Below are 23,186 nucleotides of genomic sequence, written 5' to 3' on the forward strand. Positions count from 1 at the left end.
AAGGTCCCTGCCAAAAAAAAAAAAAACATCACCAGAATTGAAAATAGACACTAATACACTGTTTTAGTGTCTATTTTATAACACTGTAAAAAATATCAAAGGAAAAGAATTATTATTATTATTATTTTACAGCATGTCCATGGAATCTGGAGAGTCATCATGGGAGACCCAAATTAACCATTATACACAAGAATCCTATCATAGTTCTCCTTGAATCCATTCATCATCAGGGAACTCACAACCAATTCTGGCAATCCATTCCACTCAACACTCTCCATGCAAAAAATCTGGTCTGTATACCCCTACTACCCATGCTCTTACACAACTTCCACAGATGGCCCCTAGTTCTCTATTTGTCATATATTGAAAAATTTTACTTGAATTAATTTTTAAAACCCTTTTTAATATCTTAAAAGTTTCTATTATGTCCCATTTTTTCCACCTATTAACTAAAATTTGTAACCCACAAACCTTCAACCAATCCTCATAGAGATATTCCACAGACTTGTCACCAATATGGTCTCTTGTCTCTGAATCCTCTCTACCACCTCCTGGTCCCCAAGAAACCCAGGTGTCCAAATCTATGCATAGTAGCCAAGATGTGGCCGAATTATAGCCTTATAAAGAGGGATATTAACTCCCCTATCTCTACTTGTTAGCACATTTTTCAACATCCAAGTAATCCTTTGAGCTATTTTACCAACTTTTGCAATATGCCCTTTGAACTTTAATTCTTTGTCCAGCATTATCCCCAAGTCACTAGCCTCATCAATTTCCTGCAATCCAATACCACCAATATGATACACCATATGCAACCTTTTCAACCCGAAGTTCATAACCTTACATTCTGCAACATTAAAATGACGATCATTATCCTTTGCTCACAATGTCAATTTCTTTAAATCATCCTGCAGGATATCTACATCACCTTTATCAACTATTGCTCTCCCCAGTTTTGTATCATAAGCAAAGAACTGAATATTCCCTCTTAAATCTTGCCTATGTCACTGATATACAAATTAAAGAGTACAGTACAGTACTGAACCCCAGCTACTCCACTAGTCACCATCATTCTCCTAGATTCCACTCCACCATATACTACTCTCTGGTGAGTGTCTCTGACAGCCCCCCCCCATCCATACTACTACTAGCCTTACATCCATTCCCATTTGCTCCAGCTTTTGTAATAATTTTCCATATGGTATTCTGTTAAATGCCTTGGCAAAGTCGAGCAGTATCATGGTGCAGCCATTACCTTTATTCAATTCTGTTGTCACTTTATTATAAAATGTGTTTAAGTTACCAAGATAGGACCTACCCTTTACAAAGCCATGCTGCCTATTATAGAGTATTGCATCCTAATCCACCCAATGTTGTATTTTACCATTCACCAACTTTTCCCTTTTCCAAAACTTTAACAACCATTCCTGATCTATTAATTGGTCTGTAATTTGCTACCTCTGCCTTGGAGCCGTCTTTATGCAATGATACAATCTTACCCTCTTTTCACTCCATTGGAACCTTGTCAGAGCTGAGATTTAGAATGAACAACTTTGTCAGATGCAATGCCAATTCTCTTGCCCATTCATGTAGTACACAGGCTGATATGCTATTCAGTCCTACTGCTGTGCTTACATTCAAATGTTTTAATATGCTGAACACCTCCTTTCATTTACCTCAATTTTGATATCTGTCTCTGTAACATCAGCAACTGTAAAATCTCCACTTGGATGATACACCTTTGCAAAATGATCACTCAGCAACTCAACAATTTCTTTTGGTTCAGTCACCTTTCTACCATGAGCACTGTTTAGAGTCATCCTACCATAGTAATTTTTCCTCTTACTTGCTACAAACAAACAAACAACAACAAAAAAATTGAGTTTACTTTGGCCTTTACCATACTAGTCAGCTTTCTTGCATGCACTTTGTACTGCTCAAGAGTATGCTGATCATAATATAAATTAAAGATACCAAGAAATTATATATTTGGTTTAATCCATTATCCCAGTGTTTCTCAAACTTCAGATATCAGCATACCCCTTCTTAAATTTTTATTATTACCAAGTACCCCCTCATCAAAATAATAAATATATGATTTATTTTTAATAGAACAAAATTTGGAATAGATTCCTCTTCATTTCCCATCCATGAAAATCCACATTTCAAGTAATTCATATCATACTTACGAAGATTTTTCATCTTCTTCCTAGTTGGTTCTCTAGAGATGTCAGACAACACACCCTTATCAATTTTATTTGATCCAGATACAATATCAACGTTTTCTTGTTGCTTACAGTTATTTGTATTTGCTATATTGCTCTCTTTTGTGTGTTTTATAAATCCAGTCTTTAACCAACGATCCATACTTAAGAATTTGAAAGCTAAAAAAATTACCATATTTACTCGAATATAACTTGCACTTTTTTCTCAAAATTAAAGCTAAAAATCGCGGTGCGAGATATATGCGGGGATTTTCGGAGACTAAAGTTTTCAGAAAAAAACTGAAAATGGTGTGACTTACCAAGAAGCTCCTATTTGCTATCGCTACTTTTGACATTGAGAACAGTTTCCTTCTGTTCATCGTCAAATTCATCTACCTAAATAGCTTTATCTTCCTTCCGATTATTTCAAGCAAAAATTACCAGTAATTTACAAGACTTGAGATACGTAATGAACAATCCTTCACAAATGACTAATGAGAAGTAAAAGCAGAGCGCAAAACAGATAGTAATGGTAGGCCAGTAGAGACAGAGCAGCTATGAAGAAGTGCATATGATTGATGCTATATTAACAAAAGTTCGCGCAAACCAAAGGCAACCCAACAGTTGAGTTTAAATGCTAATTCTCTTCGACCGAATTCCATAATATCTGAAACACATTCACTATATATTTTTCAGTTTTAACACGTTCATGACAATGTGGTGTCAAGCAAAACCATATGCTGTTGCACTGGCAACATATGGTTTTGCTTGAGTCTATACAGCAGTTTCTATTGAAGGGGAGATGTGATTCATTAGTCAGTGCCGTTTTTATTCCAGCTGTCTCTATTTGCATTGTTTGTTGAGAAATATATTACACAGACTTCAAATGTCTCTGTACCTTATTCAGTGATACAATAAAACTACTTGTTTTTCTTGTTGATCTTTAGTATAGTCATGCTGTTGGGGAGGGCGTGTTGTTTACCGCAGGGAGCGAGTTACTATCACAAGGACGTGAACGCCGTAGCAATAGTAACTCGCAATTTCAGTAGGAGAATTCATACATAATATATAATTTACTGAGAAATATATACATTTAAAATAATTCCTTTTTTTCTTCATAACAGTTCCATGCATTAATGATGAACCGAAAATTGCAAAGAAAACCCCCTGAAGACCTTTTGTGTACCCCAAGGGTATGCATACCATACTTTGAGAAACACTGCTTTATCCAAATGTAAGCAAACAAGTTTGTGCCTGAACTATTTTCAGAACTGTGGCAACTGATATATATATATATAGAAGCTTATGACTTCACATCACTTGCCTTAGTAGCCCATAATGCAAAGCACATATCCTTATGGGTATGTATAATGCTATGCATTATGGGAAGGGTCACTACTCAGACTGGTTTTGACATTTATTGAGATCTCGTCAGTGGCAGCCAGACCCAGAGGTGATAGGTTGAAGTAATCTAGAAGTCATATTTTTATATATGAGTTGTCAAAAGGTGTCACAGCTTATTATTAGAATACTCTGGATTAGAGATAGTTTTTGGAACTATCTCTAATCTGAGTGAATCTAATCTAAATAACCCTTCCCATAATGCATAGCATTATACATACCCATAAGGATATATGATTTGCATTATGGGATACTAAGACAAGTGATGTGAAGTCATAAGCTTCTATATACGAGTTGCCCTAGTCCTGAAAATAGGTCAGGAGCAAACCAAGTATATAATTTCTTGGTATCTTTAATTTATAGTATATCAATACTAGGCACAAAAGCCACTAGAAACCTTAGAGGTTAATAGCAGTAGTTATATGTCCAGAAGTGTACAAGTATGGATGTATAAAATTAGGTCAATGATCACATGTCATTAATTCAGAAATGCTGGTCAGAGGTCAAATTCTAGATGATTAGAGCAGATCTTCCAGAGTATCCATCAAGAAAAAAGGGAAATAAAACAGTGCGAGAATTACAGATTAATGTGACTGATTTATTTGAACACATTCCAGGTAAGAGTTATGTAAACCATACTTGAGAAGAGGCTGTGGAATCTTGTGAAACAGAAACACAGGAAGGAACAAGCAAATATGGCTTGTCAGCATCAGATTTTTATCTCAAGACAAACAGTCAAGAAATCATGGGAATATAACAAAGATCAGTATTTAACACATTTGCTGCCACGCTCCTCAGGCATAGTTTGTTACCGCATGCCAAGCACTTTCACTTCTACAAGGTCAGTAAGAGTTATCTCGTAGCTGGCTTATCAGATAGAATTTTGTTTCATATGCCAACTACGAGTAATCTCGTATCACCCATGTCTTACATGCGTTGACAACTGTGTAACTTGAGCTCAGAGTCAGTTGATGTTCAGCATTCAGTGCAGTAAGGTTTATTGCGTCTAGTCTTACAATTATTTAAAATTATCTAAATAAAAACCTTCAATTATGCCATGGCCAGTAAAAGAAAGATTACTGATGAGAATTAGAAGCTTACGTTAATACGAGCAATGATGAATGGAATGAATTATTCAGTTCTGATCCCGAAGATGATTATAATCCTACAGATGACTCTAGTGATGACTCAGATGATGATATATCGTGTGTGTATATATATATATGTATAGTTGAAAAAACTTCAAAAAATTGTTTTATTTGCGTTAATAAATACACAGTTTATGCAACAATACCTCTTATAATATGCTATACTTTTGCTGAAATTATTTTCCTTCTACCAAGCCCCCAGATGTACTCTCCGCTTTATTCACAAGCCAAGGGTCCAAATTAACGTGCTTATACTATTGGTTAGCTCGTGCTTGGCATAGGAGGTCGGTAATCGACATATGAGTATATTCGTAGTTGGCAGCGAACATGTTAAGTTGAACACATTTGGAAAGACATATGATAAAGTACCAAGAGAAAAGCTGTTGAAAGTTTATTTTTCACTAGGTTAGACTATGATAAATTTAGTTTAATCCTTTATCCCACTGAGAGCAAACAAACTTTCTGCCTGAAAATATCTTCAGGACTGAATATAGTGTTGCACTATCTTACCTGGGCAAGTAGCACAACATCAGGCAACTCGTAGAAGGGTAGTGGCCAATCCCTTAATGCATAACAATATACATATCCACAAGGAGATGTGTTTTGCATTATGGGAGATACTGGGATAGGAGTGTTGGTAGCTTGCTCCACCTTTGCTACGAGTTGCACTACTTACCCAGGTAAGCTAGTACAACACTATATTCAGTCCTGAAGATATTTTCAGGTGCAAACTTTGTTTGCTCTCACTGGGTTAAAGGATTAAACTAAATTTATCATAGTCAAACCTAGTGAAAAATTAACTTTCAACATCTTTCTAATCCAGAGTAATTTAATAAAAAAAGGTGGCAAACCTTTTGGCAACACCTATAGGTAAAGATGACCTTGCTACTGCTTCTGCCTGGTATCTCTAACTCTGGGCCTGGCTCCCACTGAAGAGACTTCAATAAAGGTCGAAACTAGTCTGGGTAGTGGCCAATCCCTTAATGCATAACAATATACATATCCACAAGGAGATGTGTTTTGCATTATGGAAGATACTGGGATAGGAGTGTTGGTAGCTTGCTCTACCTTTGCTACGAGTTGCCTGGTGTTGTACTACTTATCCAGGTAAGATAGTACAATACTATATTCAGTCCTGAAGATATTTTCAGATGCAAACTTTGTGTGCTCTCACTGGGATAAAGGATTAAACTAAATTTATCAAAGAAAAGCTATTTAAAGTGATACGCTTATATGGCGAATGTGGGACATGCAGAGCAATATATAGACCACCTTTAAATCAGCAGTTAGAACTGAAGGAAGTAGTTTCAGATGGTTCAATGTACAATCAGGTGGAATATTAGTATGTTATATTTACTGTTACTCATCATCTGTGTAGATCACATTATCAAGGAAATAGATACTAAACCTGTTATTAAAATCAGGAATAATCAGTGCAGTAATTTACTTCAAGCAGATGACAATATACTGCACAATTAACAAGTAAAAGTCTTCAGGATGTTTAACTAAATTAAAATAGCTGTGTAACAAATTTGATAAATCAGCAATAAAAAGACAGAACTATGAAAATAGGCTGCAACATGGAAAATGTGGATTGCATTCTCACTGGAAAAATCTACAGAAAAAAAGTAAAAATATTTCTGCTATTTAAAATATATAATTTTTAGAAAAGATGACAAGTTAAATATCTAGTATGGTGGGAAGTTGGTTAAATAAATTTATATGGAATAAAAGAGAAATTAACAAAAATACAACCTGTATATACATACAGTCCTCAAACCAATTTTGACTTATGGATCTGAGAAGGGGTTGAAATAAAAAATTCACAAAAGACTAGAAACTAAAGATATCAGAGTTGTGAAACAAATTAACACCCCGACAGGCCATGACGTCTATACACATCCACCTAAACCTGGACACAATTCTGTAACACCTATTGAATAACATGGATAACAAGTGCAATTTGGTCTCACTATTTCATCCACCTTGGCCAGCAGAGAGGTTAAGGGAGCAAGGAGACATCAATAGCTGCATTATATTAAAAATGAATACAATAGAAAGGTACTTAATATTGTCAGCATTTGTGAACGTGCAAGCTAATTTAAGTGGAATGGTCAATTAAACAGATGGAAGAGGAAAGCTAGTATAAACTGGTGTTTAAACCATGATAAATCAGTCTTTTACATATTTGGGACAAATGTTTACAGACAGAGGAAATTCCCTTAAAGAAATAAAAAGAAGAATAGAGATAGCAAGAAAAGCATTTATTGATATGAAAACTGTTCTAACATCCAGAGACATTTCTTGTTTCTATATTAATTAAAGATTAATAAAATGCTATATCTGGTCAAGCCTTCTCTACAACAGTGAAACATGAACTCTAAATAGAGAAGCAGAGAAAAAATTAGAAGCTTTTGAAATGTGGACCATCAGAAGAATGTTGAAAATACCATTGGACAGAGAAAATTAAAAATGAAGATGTTTTAAAGAAAGCAAAAATGAAAAGAACATTAATGAAAATAATTAAAGAACGAAAACTAAAATATTTTGGACATCTAACTAGACAAGAAGGCATTCAGAAATTAATATTAGAAGGGAAACTGGATTTTGGAATGGAAAAAGGGGGAGAGGTAGATCCAGGAAAATGCGGTTTGAAGACATGAAGGACTGTACTGCCTTTAATTACCATAAATGTTCCAGAGCAGGAAAAGAAAGAGAAAAAAGTTCTGTGACATGGTTGTCAACCTCATTCTAGGGGATGACACTTGAAGAAGAAACCATGAAAAATCCAAAGTTGAAACAACATCCAGGTGGAGAGATACAGTTAACAGTGCAAGACTTGACAACAGAGGAGCTCTGTGAAGTAACAGATTAATTCTGGAAGAAAATTCTTGATCAGAAGTTAGTAATCATGCAGTACAGCCCAGTATCTGGTGCATCCAATTTGAGAGTACTAGACTCCAAACATTTTGATTTGTTCAGAGTTGAATTTTTGACTAGTGATATTTTAACTGATTTTTGCAAAAACTATAGTGATGTCTGTGACAATTTCATGCTATTTAAGGAACTCTATCTAATGACATAATGAAAGATTTAGGTGATGGTGATTATCCACAGGAAATAAATGTATATTGCCTGAGTTGCTAATATTTAGTACCTGCAGAAAAAAGTTAAATTGTTAGTGAAAAAAAGGATTCACCATCCTATCACTACACGTTCTAGAATCAGGTTAAAGTTAAGCTAGATGTGGTCTTAAAATGAATGTCTCCCAAATCTTTGATAAAGCAGTCTAATCAGACTTCCAGTGACAAAGGATACTTAATGGCTGCCAATTTGCTTTGTGATGAAAGAAAAAAACTATGAATTGTGTATTACACTGACAGATGCTAGAGAAGTGAAGCTCAGAGGGCATATTACAAAAATGGGCATTTGGGTGTTAAGAATCAAACTGAAAAGCACAGATAAGGATGTTAATCCATGCTAACAAGGTTTTGATATAACATTTAGACTATTGTGCACAGATTTCACATTGTCTGGGTTTCTGGTGGATGATAAAACTCACTAGGTGATTGTACTCCTCTGATTGAAGGTTCTGTGCAAGAGTTTTCAATTGCATATAGTTCTTTATGTAAGATGATGCCTTGCCAACAAGTTTGTTGAGTATGAAAGCCAAGTGTTTAGCCAGTTTATAAGTGGGACAAATTATGGAATCCATTATTTGGGATTCAGGTTTGTAGATCTTAGATAGCCCAAATTGTCCTGGTGTATGCAGATATAAAAATCTTTAGTGACACAGTTTCAGTTGGCCAACTTGTAATAATATCTAGCAGACTTAAAGTTTTATTTTTTATTGATACTGTAGAGTTTTTTACTATAGGCAAGTAAATTGATGTATCGGATAACATTTCTTTCAATTATTATTATCATTACACTCTCCATGGAGTCAACAGACTTATCATGGGAGGACTGACAGCATACCTATCATATAGAATCTTTAGAGTTTATTTTTCACTTAGACTATAATGAGTTTAGTTTAATCCTTTATCCAAGTGTGAGCAAACAAAGATTGCGCCTGAAAGTGTCTTCAGGACTGAGGTAACGTAGTACAACACCAGGCAACTCGTTGCAAAGGTGGAGAAAGTTCTCATCATTCCTATCTCAGTATCTCCCATAATGCAAAGCACATCTCCTTGCAGATATGTGTAATGTTATGCATTAAGACAAGGGCCACTACCCATACCGGTTTCGACCTTTATTAAGGTCTCGTCAGTGGGAGCCAGGTCCAGTAGTGAAGACACCAAGACAGAAGCAATGAGAGGTCATCCCAACCTATAGGAGTTGTCAAAGGGTGTACAACCTTATTATTAAATTACTCTGGATTCAGTGAAAGATGTCGAGAGTTTATTTTTCACTTGGTTAGACTATAACGAGTTTAGCTTGATCCTTTATCCAAGTGTGAGCAAACAAAGTTTGCGCCTGAAAGTATCTTCAGGACTGGGGTAAGGTAGTACAACACCAGGCAACTCGTTGCAAAGGTGGAGAACAAAGGTGGTGGTGGTGTACTACCTTACCCCAGTCCTGAAGACACTTTCAGGTGCAAACTTTGTTTGCTCACACTTGAATAAAGGATTAAACTAAATTCATCATATAGAATATTATACGTCCTTAACACTCCTTGCATTAACAACACATTCTGGTAGTGTATTCCATTCAATGACAATTCTCCACGTAAAAAATCTACTCCTCACACCCTTCTTCACCACACTTTTACATAATTTCCAGGAATGAGCTCTGGTTCTTCCCCTCTCACCTACTCTTTTTATAATACCCTCTGGATTAATCTGATAAAATCCTCTCACCAACTTAAGCATCTCTATCATATCACCTCTCTCTATAGCCAGCATTTAAAACTCCTGATATTGTCTTAGTCACTTGTCTCTGGACCCTCTCCAATGTCTCCACATCACAGTGAAAACCAGGTGACCAGATCTGAGCACAATAGTACAGGTGTGGTCTGACCAGTGCCTTATACAGTGGTACAACCACTTCCTTATCCTTGCATGTTAGAGTACTTCTTATCATAGCAGCACTACAATGTGCAACCCTAGCAATATGCCATCTAAACTTCAGTCTACTGTCAACCATAACTACCAAATCTCTAATCTCATCCACTTCCTGCAGTATGACAAAATCAATATAGTACACAGCCTTATATTTCTGCCCTCCAAAATGCAATTCCTTGCACTTATTGATATTAAAACTGTATAACTGTATATTAAACTGTATAACCCCACTCTTTTGTCCAAGTAAAAAGTCTATTTAAATCTTCCTGAAGGGATTCAGCATCAGCAGCAAATAACTGAAGATTCCCAGTCAGTCTACATGATCTATCGTTTACAAACAAGTTAAACAGCAGGGGGGGGGGCCAAGAACAGAACCCTGGGGTACGCCACTGGTTACCCTTCTTTTTTGAGACACTGCTCCATCATACACAACCTGCTGGTATCGTTCAGAGTGCCAAACTCTGATCCATCTGACCAATATACTGTCTATTCCCATCCTCTGCAGTTGTCATGTGGTAATCTATCAAACGCTTTTGCAAAGTCTAAGATTATCACTGTATATGATTCTCACTTATCTAACACACTCGTCACCTTATCATAAAATGCAAGCAAATTACTGAAACAGGACCTACACTTTACAAATCCATGCTGACCTTCATAAAGAATGCCGTGTCCATCAACCCAATTCTATTCCTTATCAATCTCTCCAACACCTTGACCACAACTGCAGTTATACAGACTCGCCTATAGTTGGATACTTGTCTTAGAACCATGCTTGTGGAGTGGTACTATTTTGGCTTCTTTTCATTCCTTATGAGCCCTACCCACTGCAAGACTTTCATTAAATAACCAGGTCAAGGGCATAACCAACTGTGATGCCCATTCCTCAAGCATATGTGGTGATATGTCATCCATTCCTACAGTCATATTCACATCTAATCCAACCAACATCTGATACACCTCGGTTTCTTTCACTTCCAATTCTCCTACTTGCCTCTCTTCTAAATATTGTACTGGATAATTTATACAAGTATGATATATGCTGATAAAGTGGTCATTCAATAATTCCACTATCTCCTCCTTCCAGTCTATATTCCTGTAATTAAAGTCTCCCATCAGGATCACCTTTTTTTTGCCTAAACATTTCACAATCGGTATTCTCTGCATTCCCTGACCTTATCAGCTATACTAACCTGTTTATTTCAACTCTGCACCACACAGATTCAAAATCTGTGCATGCACTGTCAACTTCCACACTTTATAGACACAAATCCTCTTCATTCATTAACAGCACTCCCACCTCTTCTTTTCGCATCTCTATCCTTCGGGAAAATTATATATCAGTCTTATTCTATTCCCAACATTACATCCTCCTCAGACAACCAAGTTTCACTTATTCCAATTACTTTTGGGCATACCATCTCAATCAATGCCACAAATTCAGCTCGCGTTTCAAATACTCCTTACATTTGTGCATAAACATAACAATCACTGCGTTTGAGGCCATCCTACCAGCACCAACATTCTCTATTCTAGCTGTTCTACTATATCTCTCTCTTTGGTTTGACCACTCCCATTTCCCTGATCCTGACTGTGATTTCCATTCTTACCTGTCTCATCCTCACCTTTAAAAAAACTTGCGAAACTTCATAAAAAGACAAGCTCCACACCCTCCAAACCAGACCACATATATATATATATAGATATGCCATATTTTTACATCAAAGATACAACAGATAAACTGGCCTCTCTTCTTGAAACAGTACAGAATTAGAAGAATATACCAACCTTTAGACAAAGTATCTAAATTTCTGAGACAAATCAAGGATTGCTAGGATACTCTTTCCTTTCCAGGTGTCTACAGCAACCTCGGCCAGTGTCGAACTCAGTATTTTGGATAGATAGGGCAGTTTGCCTTGGTCAGAAAAAAAAAGAACATAAAAAATGCATTCTGAATGCAGCTGAAAAGCAGACACTGATAATATGCCTTGGAGAAAAGACCATTTCATCAGATAGAAGAAAGCCGGGTTACTTCACAACTCCCAGTTTAAATTGGAGACTGTTCCAGGAAGCAGCACAAGTTGTACATAACCCAGGTAATTGTAACAGAACTGATTGTACAATCTCAGACAGATTTTGGTACACCATCCTATTTACCCAACATCATTAATAATGGGGAATCACCATAAAGAGTCACTGTCATCCTACATGCATGTGATTGGCCTTGTTATTGGATCATTTTTCTTTGTATCTTTCTTCACCGAGTGTGTATTGTTAAAATGCCACTGATAATGCTGATGAAATATTGGTTTGGAAATAATTACTTTCAATCAGTAAATTATTTATTTGCATTCCAGTGCCTGGGAATTTTTCTATTTCAGAACCTTCAACATGAATTAGAACAACAATTGTATGCCTGAGAACTGAAATTACTTAAAGTGTCACAATGTGCAGAGTTGGGTGGAATTTTAGTATAGTTTAAAAAATAGCCATGAACGTAAAAACAGATTAAAAACGTGCAAAAAAAAAAAACATCACAAACTTTTCTGATCCAGTTCACAAATATTGTATGTATGGTATCGGTTGTTAATCTCGATGCTGTCCATTTCCATTTACTACTTAAAAAAACAATGCCCAACTTTTCTTAACATATACTCAACTTTCAGCATCTTCAATAACTATTCACCTTACATTTTCCCAATAACAATGTGTTTGACTTTTCTCATCCCAGAGAAAGCATATGGGTGGGTGGGGGGGCTGAAAAGTTCTGATAAACAGCTTGAACAAAAATATTAAAGCAACTGATATAACCAAAAGAAAGAACATATCACAAAACCCTTTAACTAACATGTTTCATTAAATTGTAATACAGCTGTCCCTTACTTAATGCGGCGAAATTAATTGCGGCAATCCCTTGATATACGCAGCAAGAGTTTTGATTAATGCACCTTTAACCCTGCGGAGCTCGAAGCTGATCTGACAGATACTCGCAAAATGTTTAATATAAATATTCTTACACATTTCAGTGTATAGCTTGGAGGTCATGAGTAGCTGTGCATTCATGCTATTCCGCACTGTTTTTTGCTGTCAGTTTGGTTTAACATGTTATGTAAAGGTTCATGATATTTGACAGTAAATTGTATCTGAGAGATATCGTGGCTTCCGATGTCAGTATAGTATGGTTTAGTTTTTTTTTTTTTTCATTTTTATTCTTTCAATAATTTCTAGATTGTAACTGAAAATAAATAAATCATCATGTATTACTGAAATAGAGAGCCAAAGGCTTATTTATCATACATGTCCTCTAGGAGATGTGCTTTACATTATGGAAAATAAAGGAAGGTGATCTGGAGCTTACTCCACCTTTACAACGATGGAATGATGTTTCATTCAATATCTACTTAATTTGTACCATCATGTATTATATTTGCAGTGTTTTTTCTTTATGTTTTATTGCTTGTTTCCTGAGGTCTGGAGAGTCATTGTGCTTGTTATTGTAGAATTTATGCCGATAAGAAAAAAACTAAAACTGTTCAAACGACTCTTGATAACTTCTTTTGATAAAAAAATTGCAGCAAATAATGTAGGTACAAGTATTTATTAAACATTTAGTTTGCATTCATTTTTTATCTTTCCTAAAAGAAAGAATACCATATAAAACAAATTATTAATACAGTAATCGATCATGGACGAATTGTAATTTTTACCATTGATTATTAGATTTGATTAACGCGATTTTGATATACACGGTAACATCGAGGGATTAATTAACCGTGCTAATCGAGAGATACCTGTAATTTGTTCTTTTCTTTTAGTATATACACCTGGTCGTCGACTTACAACCTATGCGGCTTACAGCCGTCTGCACTTACGACCACAAAAAAAAAAAAAAAAAAAAAAGAATAAATTAATAATAAATCAGGCAGCTGCGCGTACGATAACTGTGGGATACGATAGTTATTGTACGATAACCGTGTACAATAATTATCTCTCACATACACTCAGTCGCTTTCAAGCATCTGTTGCGTGTGGTGTATTAATTAAAATTCTACTGAAATACTACCCATAAAATGTCTAGCAAAAGGAAAATGCCTTCATCTACAGATATGCCAGCTAAGAAGTCAAGGAAAACTATTGATTTAGAGTGTAAAATGAAAGTTATCCAGAAGTATGAAGACAGAAAGAAAGAAAGTGAATACGATAGCACGTGACTTGAAGTTATCACATTCCACGGTATCGATGATACTTAAGGACAAAAAGAATTCGGGAAGCAGTACTACATTCTTCAGTGTATCAAGAATATTTCGACCGCATGGAAATGTGTAACAAAGAATTGTATGTCGGGAATTTGGAAAAAGTGTCTAAAATGTTATGTGAATACATTTGAAGGATTTGAAAAAGGAGAGGAACTGGAAGTGATTACAGAAAAAATAGTTAAACTTGCAAAAAATCTTAAATTAGAATGTGAAATAGAAGACAAAGAGGAGTTGCTAGATTGTGAAATAACAGAACTTTCGGATGAAGAGTTGATTGAATTGGAAGCACAGAGAGTGTCAGAAGAAAGAGCGAGAGAGGAAGAAGAGAAAGAAGAAGAGGAGCCAGAAAAGAAATTCACTGCAATGAGCTTATCAGATTCTTTTTCACAACTGGATAAAGCTCTCGCCAGTTTTGAAGCAATGGACCCTAATGTCGAACGATTCACAAAGGTTGAACGTATCATTCAAGATGCTGTGCGTTATTATCTCACGATAACAACGCACAGCATCTTGAATGATACGTGCATTGTTATCGTGAGATATATGAAGAAAAAAAGAAACAAACTGTTGAAATAAAGCTCAGCATATTCCTGATCAAGAGAACATCTCCTACCTCAACCCAAGAACATGACCCTGACGATCCACAACCCAGCACAAGCAAAGATTAAAAATTGATTTTGTAAATTTCATTTGTATTAATTTTTACATTAATTTTAGATTGTATTTTGTGTTTACAGTACAGTATGTACAGTATTATTTTTCACATTATGCACAATATACATAATTATACATTTAAAAGATTATAAAAATAAATTATAAAGATGATAAAAAGATTAGAAAGGTTAAAGAATACTGTTAATAAATATATGGCCGATACACGACCAGATCGACTTACGACCTGTTAGCCAGAACGGAAATCGGTCGTAAGTCGATGACGAAGTGTATATATAAAAAGACATGTCAGAGGTTTTGAAGAAATTCAAAGACAAAGAAGTGTGGGTTGTCATCAAGGTTTTCATGGTGAAAAAAAAAAAAAAAAAAAACCTGTAACTGAAATTCATGAAACTTGGTGTGAGATTTTAGAGGACTGTACCCCAGCATATCTAACAGTTGCCAGATGGGTGGTGAAGTTTAAAATTGGACATTCTGAGACAACAGATACCCTAACTCAGGAAGACCTTCCACAGTGATCACACATGAAAACATCGATGCAGTGCATGTGATGATCCTTGATGAATCATGACTTGATGATAGATGAATATCAGCCAAAAACATTGCAAAGACTCTGGGGATATCCAGGGAATGAGTTGGGATCATTATCCACCAACATCTGGACATAAAGAAGCTCTCAGTGAAGTGGGTCCCTAAAATTAAATCTTCCTTAATAATGAAATTGATTTAGCAGCTGTTGACATATTTTTTTTTTTTAAATATATAATAAATATATTTAAAATAATTTTCACAAGTGAAAGTGTATAGGTTTCCAAGTCTCAGTTTTCCGAGACTTGGAAACAAAATTCTGAATCATCAGAATTAACAATTTTTTTTTTTTTTTTTCAGGGTGTTAGGTTGGAGTTTGAAAAGGTGCAAAAAAAAAAAAAAAAAAAAAAGGCATATATTGATTTGAACAATGAATTCATCATGCTTCTAACATCTATAGCACCAGAGAAAGCTATAAATTTAGTTCGGATATCATGAAATGCTTGCATGATGTCATGTAATGTACTGTAATTCGCTGCCATTTATTCAAATATACAACTATTGTTTCAATAGTTGTTTCAAAAATTACAAGTTGTATATTTCAAACAAGGACAAGAGGCACCATGATGAGTAAATTGAGTTGTATTATATTGCACAATGATAAAACAAGCACATGCTGTTATCACTGATGTTATTATTTAAACAGTATTAACTCACAATTTTAAATCAAACTATAAATTTTGAAGTCTGCTGACATATCTCTGAGTTCAAGCCTGCATCCTTAGGGGGGGGAATAAAAGCACTTGTCAGTAACATGACACTATAACCTACATATAGCAAAGGCAATTTAAAATCATTACAGTTGTTCAAATTCTGAAAGTCCATAATTAAAAAAAAAAAAATAAAAATAAAATAAATAAAAAAGTACAGTCCATAAGCTATAGGTTATCTCTAGCTCAAAAGGGGCACTTGATATGACTTTCGTTCACAAACTGCTTTGAACTATTTCCATTGCATACTTAGCTGAGATGATGATTTATGATTTTAAGGATGCAACGATAGCAAAGGTCATATTAGAACACAAGTTAAGACAATCATAAATACGCAGTACTGCAGTCGGATTCTAAACTACAACCTGTTGGTTTGGACTGACAGATAGGCCAACACACCCTTGGCTGTAGTGCCCTGACTTACTGATTTTGTACCAAAAATGCTGGTTGAATCAGAAATATCAGAGAATTAATAAAGTCATGGTTTATATTAACATGTTGCAGTGGATATCATCAAAAAACCAAAATGAATCTTTATAACCAAATTATTAACAGCCTAGTATTTTATCAACTCCCTCATTGATATTCACAATTTTTATAATTCATATGATGAAAAACTTCTCTGTAGAATCCCAATACATTTTCCCAGTTTTTGGATACTGTACATAGTTTGATTAGTTGCTACTTTTCTTGATTCCAGAAATTTTTTATTTTTATTTTATTTTTATTTATTTATTTTAAAGGAAGTTACATAGATGCCCCTCTCACTCAAAAAATCCTTGAAATTAATAAAAATGATTGCATCAAATTTCCATGAGCCCATATTCCTACAGTAAACTACAATTAGAAATGATAGCAGCTATTCATGAATTTTTTTTTTTCATACTAATCAACTGAATATCATCCTGTATGTATTTTTTTATAAAAATGGTAATATTATGTAGAATAGTTCTGTGACCAATCGTCAAGGTTGATATCATTTTAATACTTCACGGAGTATAAAATAGAGATAATATATATGTTAGTTTTATTTTATTTTTTATTTTTAAAAAAGAATTGACACTTATAATGCACATGCAAAGCATATAATTGCAGACATATATAAAATTTTAGAATTAGCATTCTAAGTATTAATACTTGATACATAAAATTAAAGTAAGTTGTATAACAAAAACAGATTGCTCCTAACAGAGAGCATGCAATGCATCATGCAGTGCAGAAAATACTGCAATCTTTGATACTTTTCTTACCCTCTTCTGATCATCTAATTCTTTTTTGGTGAGAGCCTTTGGATCTGACAGCTTAGAAGTATAGGAATAAAGTATATATGATATGAAATGTGTAAAAATATCACTCTGATAGAGTGGTTAAGAGCACAAACTGTGATATGTAAGTATATAGTAAAATATTAGAAAGGAAACTATTGATATTTATTTTGCTTTTTAATGCAGCACATATAAAACAAACTTTTAAAGCATAAAACAACCTGACTACATTAAATGATGTCCATCTTTCAGAATTAATAAAATACATTTTAGCTGAAACTTGGTATTAAGAAAAATCCTAAACAGTTATTTTTCTCAAGATGTGGCAAGTAAAATAAAGAATGATTACAGAAGGTTGATGTTAGTGGATGAAAATGACTAATTGATAATAACTGCAGATGGAATATTCAGTGATTATTCGATTAAGGTATTTCATGTTCTCAGATGAATGGAAAGATGATAAAATTGTTCACATCAAAAAGGGAATGATGCGACTAAGGTTAAAAATTATAGGCCAGTCTGTGCGTCTGGAGTTTGTGGTGTTGAAGAAGGTGGGTGGTGGTGGTGGTGGTGGTGGTGGTGTGATGGCAGGATGCAGAATTATGTTGATGTGTGAGATTGATAATAGCAGATTTCACAGAGAATACTCCTGTTAAAAAGAGTAGTGTTTATTAAAGGAAAGTTGTGTTTTTTGCAATCCACTTATGTATTACAGCAAGGTAAAGCATATACTGCAAGTCTTTAATAGACAGCTACATGATATAAAAGTAACTAAGAGAATGTATGAGGAGATGTATGCAAGGTGAATCAGAGTAGGAGTGAGAGAAAATTTTGGGAAGTGCTAGAAGAGGAGAAAATAGAAGCAGTAGGAGAGAGGGAATGAGAGAGAGGTTTGGGAATGATAGAAGAGGAGAGTATAGAAGCAGAAGGAGAGAGGGAATGAGAGAGGTCTGGGGAATGATAGAAGAGGAGAGGGAATGAGAGAGAGAGGTATGGGAATGATAGAAGAGGAGAGGGAATGAGAGAGAGGTTTGGGAATGATAGAAGAGGAGAGAATGGGAACAGTAGAAGAGAGGGAATGAGAGAGAGTTATGTGAATGACAGAAGAGGAAAGAATAGGATAAGTGGAAGAGAGGGAATGAGAGAGATATGGGAATGACAGAAGAGTAGAGAATGGAAACAGTAGGAGATAGGGAATGAGAAGGATGTGAGGGAGCACTCGAACCACCAGGGATAGAGTGATGTCAGGAAGGTAAGTAGGGGAACACAGAAAGTGAGGGATGCATGGGAGCAATCGAGGAACAGGGTGGTAAGACCATAAAATTGTGGGAAAAAAATGGGAATAGAGTGACTGATGCAGAGGACATAGTGGAATTGTTCAATGAACACAATATTGGTGTATTTCATCCTGGAGGAGTAAATTTGAATACTAGAGGGATAGGGCAGGTTCGAGGTGCAGGAGGAGAACATGTTCCAAATACTGAGTACTCCGGATGTCAGTAACGCTGTGGGATGGGAAGGTATTTCACCACGAGTTTTGAGAGAATGTGCTAAAGAACTGACAGCTCCTTTGACCTGGCTTTTCAATGAAAGTCTGGCTACAGGAAAGGTGCCCAGGGAATGGAAGTAGGTTAAGATGCCATTGCATAAGTGTGATAGCAGACTGGAAGTGTCTAATTATAGGCCAGTTTGTGTGTCATCAGTAGTTGTTAAGATCTTGGAGAAATTAGTTAGGGACTGTATATAACATTGGGCAGATGAGGGTAATGTTATCTGTGAGAGTCAACATGGATTTGTGAATGGGCGCTCTTGTTTTAGTAATATACTAGCCTTTTATAATAAAGTTACAAGAGCAGCAGATGAGGGAAAGGCATATACTGCCATTTTCTTGGATTTAGCGAAGGCATTTGACAGGGTGCCACATGACAAGCTGATATCTACATTGCAGCACATGGGTTTGGATGTCAGGTTGGTCAACTGGATTCAGGATTGGCTGTCCGACAGGTATCAGAGAGTTATGTATGGTGGGGAAGTTTCAAGGAGGCAGAGGGTTACAAGTGGGGGCTCAGTACTGGGTCCTATATTGTTTAACCTTTATATCAATGACATTGTCACTGGATTGCAGAGGGATATTCAGTTGTTTGCAGATGATGTTAAGCTGAGAAGGGTTATTAGTAATAGAGCAGATGTGGTAGTCCTGCAAGAGGATTTGAATTAGCTAGACAGAGGTAAATGAATGGGGGTATCGGTTTAATGCAGCAAAATATAAGGTCTTGAGGTTTGGGACACTGCATACTCTATTGGAGGAGCTATACTGGAGGAAGTAGGGGAGACAAGAGATCTGGGGTTGATGTTTGATAGAAACCTGAAATTCAGGGGACATATTGCAAAGGTGGTGAACATAAAACAGAGGATTGCTGCAATAATGAGAAGGACACTGACACTGATAAAAGAGTTATCATTCCATTGTATAAGACCCTGATCAGACCACACTTAAACTACAGTTCTCAGATTTGGTCCCTGGGATTTGAAGGGGATAAATTAACTGTGAAAAGGATACAAAAGCAGATAACAAAGATGGTTTCAGGACTGTACAATGTTATTTATGAGGATTGGCTGAGGGAATGTGGACTGCAGAGTTTGGTGAATAGAAGAAGGAGAGGTGATATGATTGAGACTTTTAAGCTGTTGAAAGGTGGTTACAGGGACACTAAAGAGTTCTTTTGCTTGGTTGAAAAGAGGGAAGGAGTGATGACAAGGGGCCATCCCTGAAGTTACGAAAGGAAACTGTAAGCAAGAGGGTGAGGAGTGGTTTCTTTGCATGGAGGGTGGTTGAACCATGAAATGCACTGCCTGATAGATTGGTGAGAGTGAGAACAGTCAATGAGTTTAAGGAGTGGTGTGATTGATTTTGTGTTCCTAGCAGGGACCTCCCCATGATGAGTCTTGATAGACTTGTATTTTCTAGGAAGGACCTCCCGTGATGCATCTTTTGACTCTTTGGAGGCCTAAATAGTAATAATAAACTAGAATGGATAGGATTAGATAACAGATTAGCACACTGGATAGGTAATTAGTTGTCAGACAGATATCAACTAATCATGTATAGGCTATTGTATTCTCAAAGAGAAAATTGATCAGCAGTGTGTCACAGAATCTGTTTTGATGTAATTTCTGTTTAACTTGTATGATAAATGATATTAGGAGTGGTGTATCTGGATATATGCAATTATTTACAGATGCTGCAAAGTAAGGATAATCTACACAGTGCACAGTATTATGGTCTTCCATGAAGATCTGAATAGACTGTGTGAGTGAGCCTATAGTCGAATTTTGTGAAGTGTAAGATTATGAAATATGGTAGGCAAAGATGGATGCAGAGTATACAACTAGCAAAGAAATTATGAAGGAAGTGGAGGAGATAAGCGTAATGGTAGGGGCCAAATTGCTAATATTGTGAGGAAATCTTAACAGAATCTGGATATAATGAGAAAGAGCAAGACATGTAGAATAAAATGGTTATGTGTGGACAGACTTATGTGTTTGTCGAACATGTTGTTTATTTTTTTACGTATATATTAGAACACAAACTAAGTAAATAATTAATTTATTAACTTATTGCTGATATTTCGCTGGTGTTATAACCAGCATCTTCAGAGCACAAAAACACAGTTTGTTATAATACACGAGACTATGACAACATGGTGTAATCAGCAGACTGGTTAAACAAAATTGTAGCAGCAACACAAAGACTAGAGTCTTGATTTTTTGGCGCCCTCTATCTGAAAAAAAAAAAAAAAAAAGCATACTAGTTTTTTCTTAGGATGACTGTCTCCCAGATCTTAGGCAAGTTAATACAGCCATATTTGTTGAGATTTGGAGTGTGTTTCAGGGCTTCTGTCGCCTCTAAGAACAATCTCTCCGACTTATAAGAGTTTCTGTGTAGTACTTTTGTGTTTTTCCAGTTGATCCTGTGTGCAAGGGTATCCAGAGCATGGTCTGCTAGGCCCGACTTGCCATAATGATAATTCCGGATGTATCTTTTGTGTTCGTTGATGCGGATGTTCACAGTTCTTCCTGTTTGACCGTAGTAGGCTTGATTACATGAGCAGGGTGCTTGGTAGACTCCTGGATGTGATAAAGGGGGAATGCTGTCCTTGGGTGAGCGGATAAGGGTAGCTAATTTGCTACATGGTCTGAATGTAGTGCGTAGTTTATGTTTATTGAGAATTCTTGAAATCTTTTCAGATGTGCCTTTGATGTATGGGATGGTGATTGTTTTGTTGTAGTTCTCTGTGGTGGATGGTGGGAGGGGTTTCTTAGGAGCATTTAGTATTTTGTTTATCTTGTGTTGATTATAGCCATTGGCCAAGAAGGTGTGGTGCAAGTGAGCCAGTTCAGCAGCAAGAGCATTGTCATTGGAACAGATTGCTCTCGCTCTATGGGTGAGTGTTTTTAAAATGCCATATTGTTGAGAAGGATGATGGTGTGATTGTTTGTGTAAGTATCTCCCTGTGTGTGTGGGTTTACTAAAAACTGAAAATGATAAGGAACCATCTGGAAGATGTGTGATAAGCGTATCCAGGAAGGGCAGACAGTTATTAGCTTCCAGTTCCATTGTAAAGTGGATTTTTGGATGTTGGCTATTTAAATGCATTAAAATGTTTCCGATGTCTCTGGGCCATGTGGCCCAATTACCAGTACATCGTCAACATAGCGTAGCCAAAGTGTTGGTTTGAGAGTGGCTGTATTGATTGCTAGTTTTTCCAGGTGTTCTATGTAAAAGTTGGCTGGGGGGGGGGGGGGGGGGAAGGGGGGAGCCCATGGCTGCCTCATCTATTTGTTTGTATATTTTCCCTTTCCATGTGAAATATCCTGCATGTATTGTGAATTTGAATAGTTCAAATATATCAGGGGGGGAAGTGGGACTTCAGTAGATTGAGGGTTTCTGTAAGTGGTACATTTGTGTATAGTGAGGTGATATCAAAGTACAGCCACTCTCAAACCAACACTTTGGCTACGCTATGTTGACAATGTACTGGCTATTTGGCCACATGGCCCAGAGACATTGGAAACATTTTTAGCGCATTTAAAAAGCCAACATCCAAAAATCCACTTTACTATGGAACTGGAAGCTAATAACTGTCTGCCCTTCCTGGATACACTTATCACATGTCTTCCAGATGGTTCCTTATCATTTTCAGAAAACCCACACATACAGGGAGATACTTACACAAACAATCACACCATCATCCTTCTCAACAATATGGCATTTTAAAAACACTCACCCATAGAGTGAGAGCAATCTGTTTCAATGACGATGCTCTTGCAGCTGAACTAGCTCACTTACGCCACACCTTCTTGGCCAATGGCTATAATCAACACAAGATAAACAAAATACTAAACGCTCCTAAGAAACCCCTCCCACCATCCACCACAGAGAACTACAACAAAACAATCACCATCCCATATATCAAAGGCACATCCGAAAAGATTTCAAGAATTCTCAATAAACATAAACTACGCACTACATTCAGACCATGTAGCAAATTAGCTACCCTTATCCGCTCACCCAAGGACAGCATTTCCCCTTTATCACATCCAGGAGTCTACGAAGTACCCTGCTTATGTAATCAAGCCTACTACAGTCAAACAAGAAGAACTGTGAACATCCACATAAACAAACACAAAAGATACGTCTGGAATTATCATTATGGCAAGTCGGGCCTAGCAGACCATGCTCTGGATACCCTTGCACACAGGATCAACTGGAAAAACACAAAAGTACTACACAGAAACTCTTATAAGTCGGAGAGATTGTTCTTAAAGGGGACAGAAGCCCTGAAACACACTCCAAATCTCAACAAATATGACTGTAT

The 23,186-nt window shown here is 36.2% G+C and overlaps 1 protein-coding gene across 1 annotated transcript in view; it reads right to left on the reverse strand.

Annotated features, from left to right (window-relative positions):
- Positions 1-23,186, reverse strand: part of Itpr (Inositol 1,4,5,-trisphosphate receptor) — a 1,112,489-nt gene that overhangs the window by 338,061 nt on the left and 751,242 nt on the right. The gene's annotated exons all lie outside the window — the stretch shown is intronic.

This window comes from Typopeltis vanoorti, chromosome 2, assembly GCF_054136105.1.
Source record: "Typopeltis vanoorti isolate ZY-2024b chromosome 2, IOZ_Tvanoo_1.0, whole genome shotgun sequence".
NCBI classification, from domain to species: domain Eukaryota; kingdom Metazoa; phylum Arthropoda; class Arachnida; order Uropygi; family Thelyphonidae; genus Typopeltis; species Typopeltis vanoorti.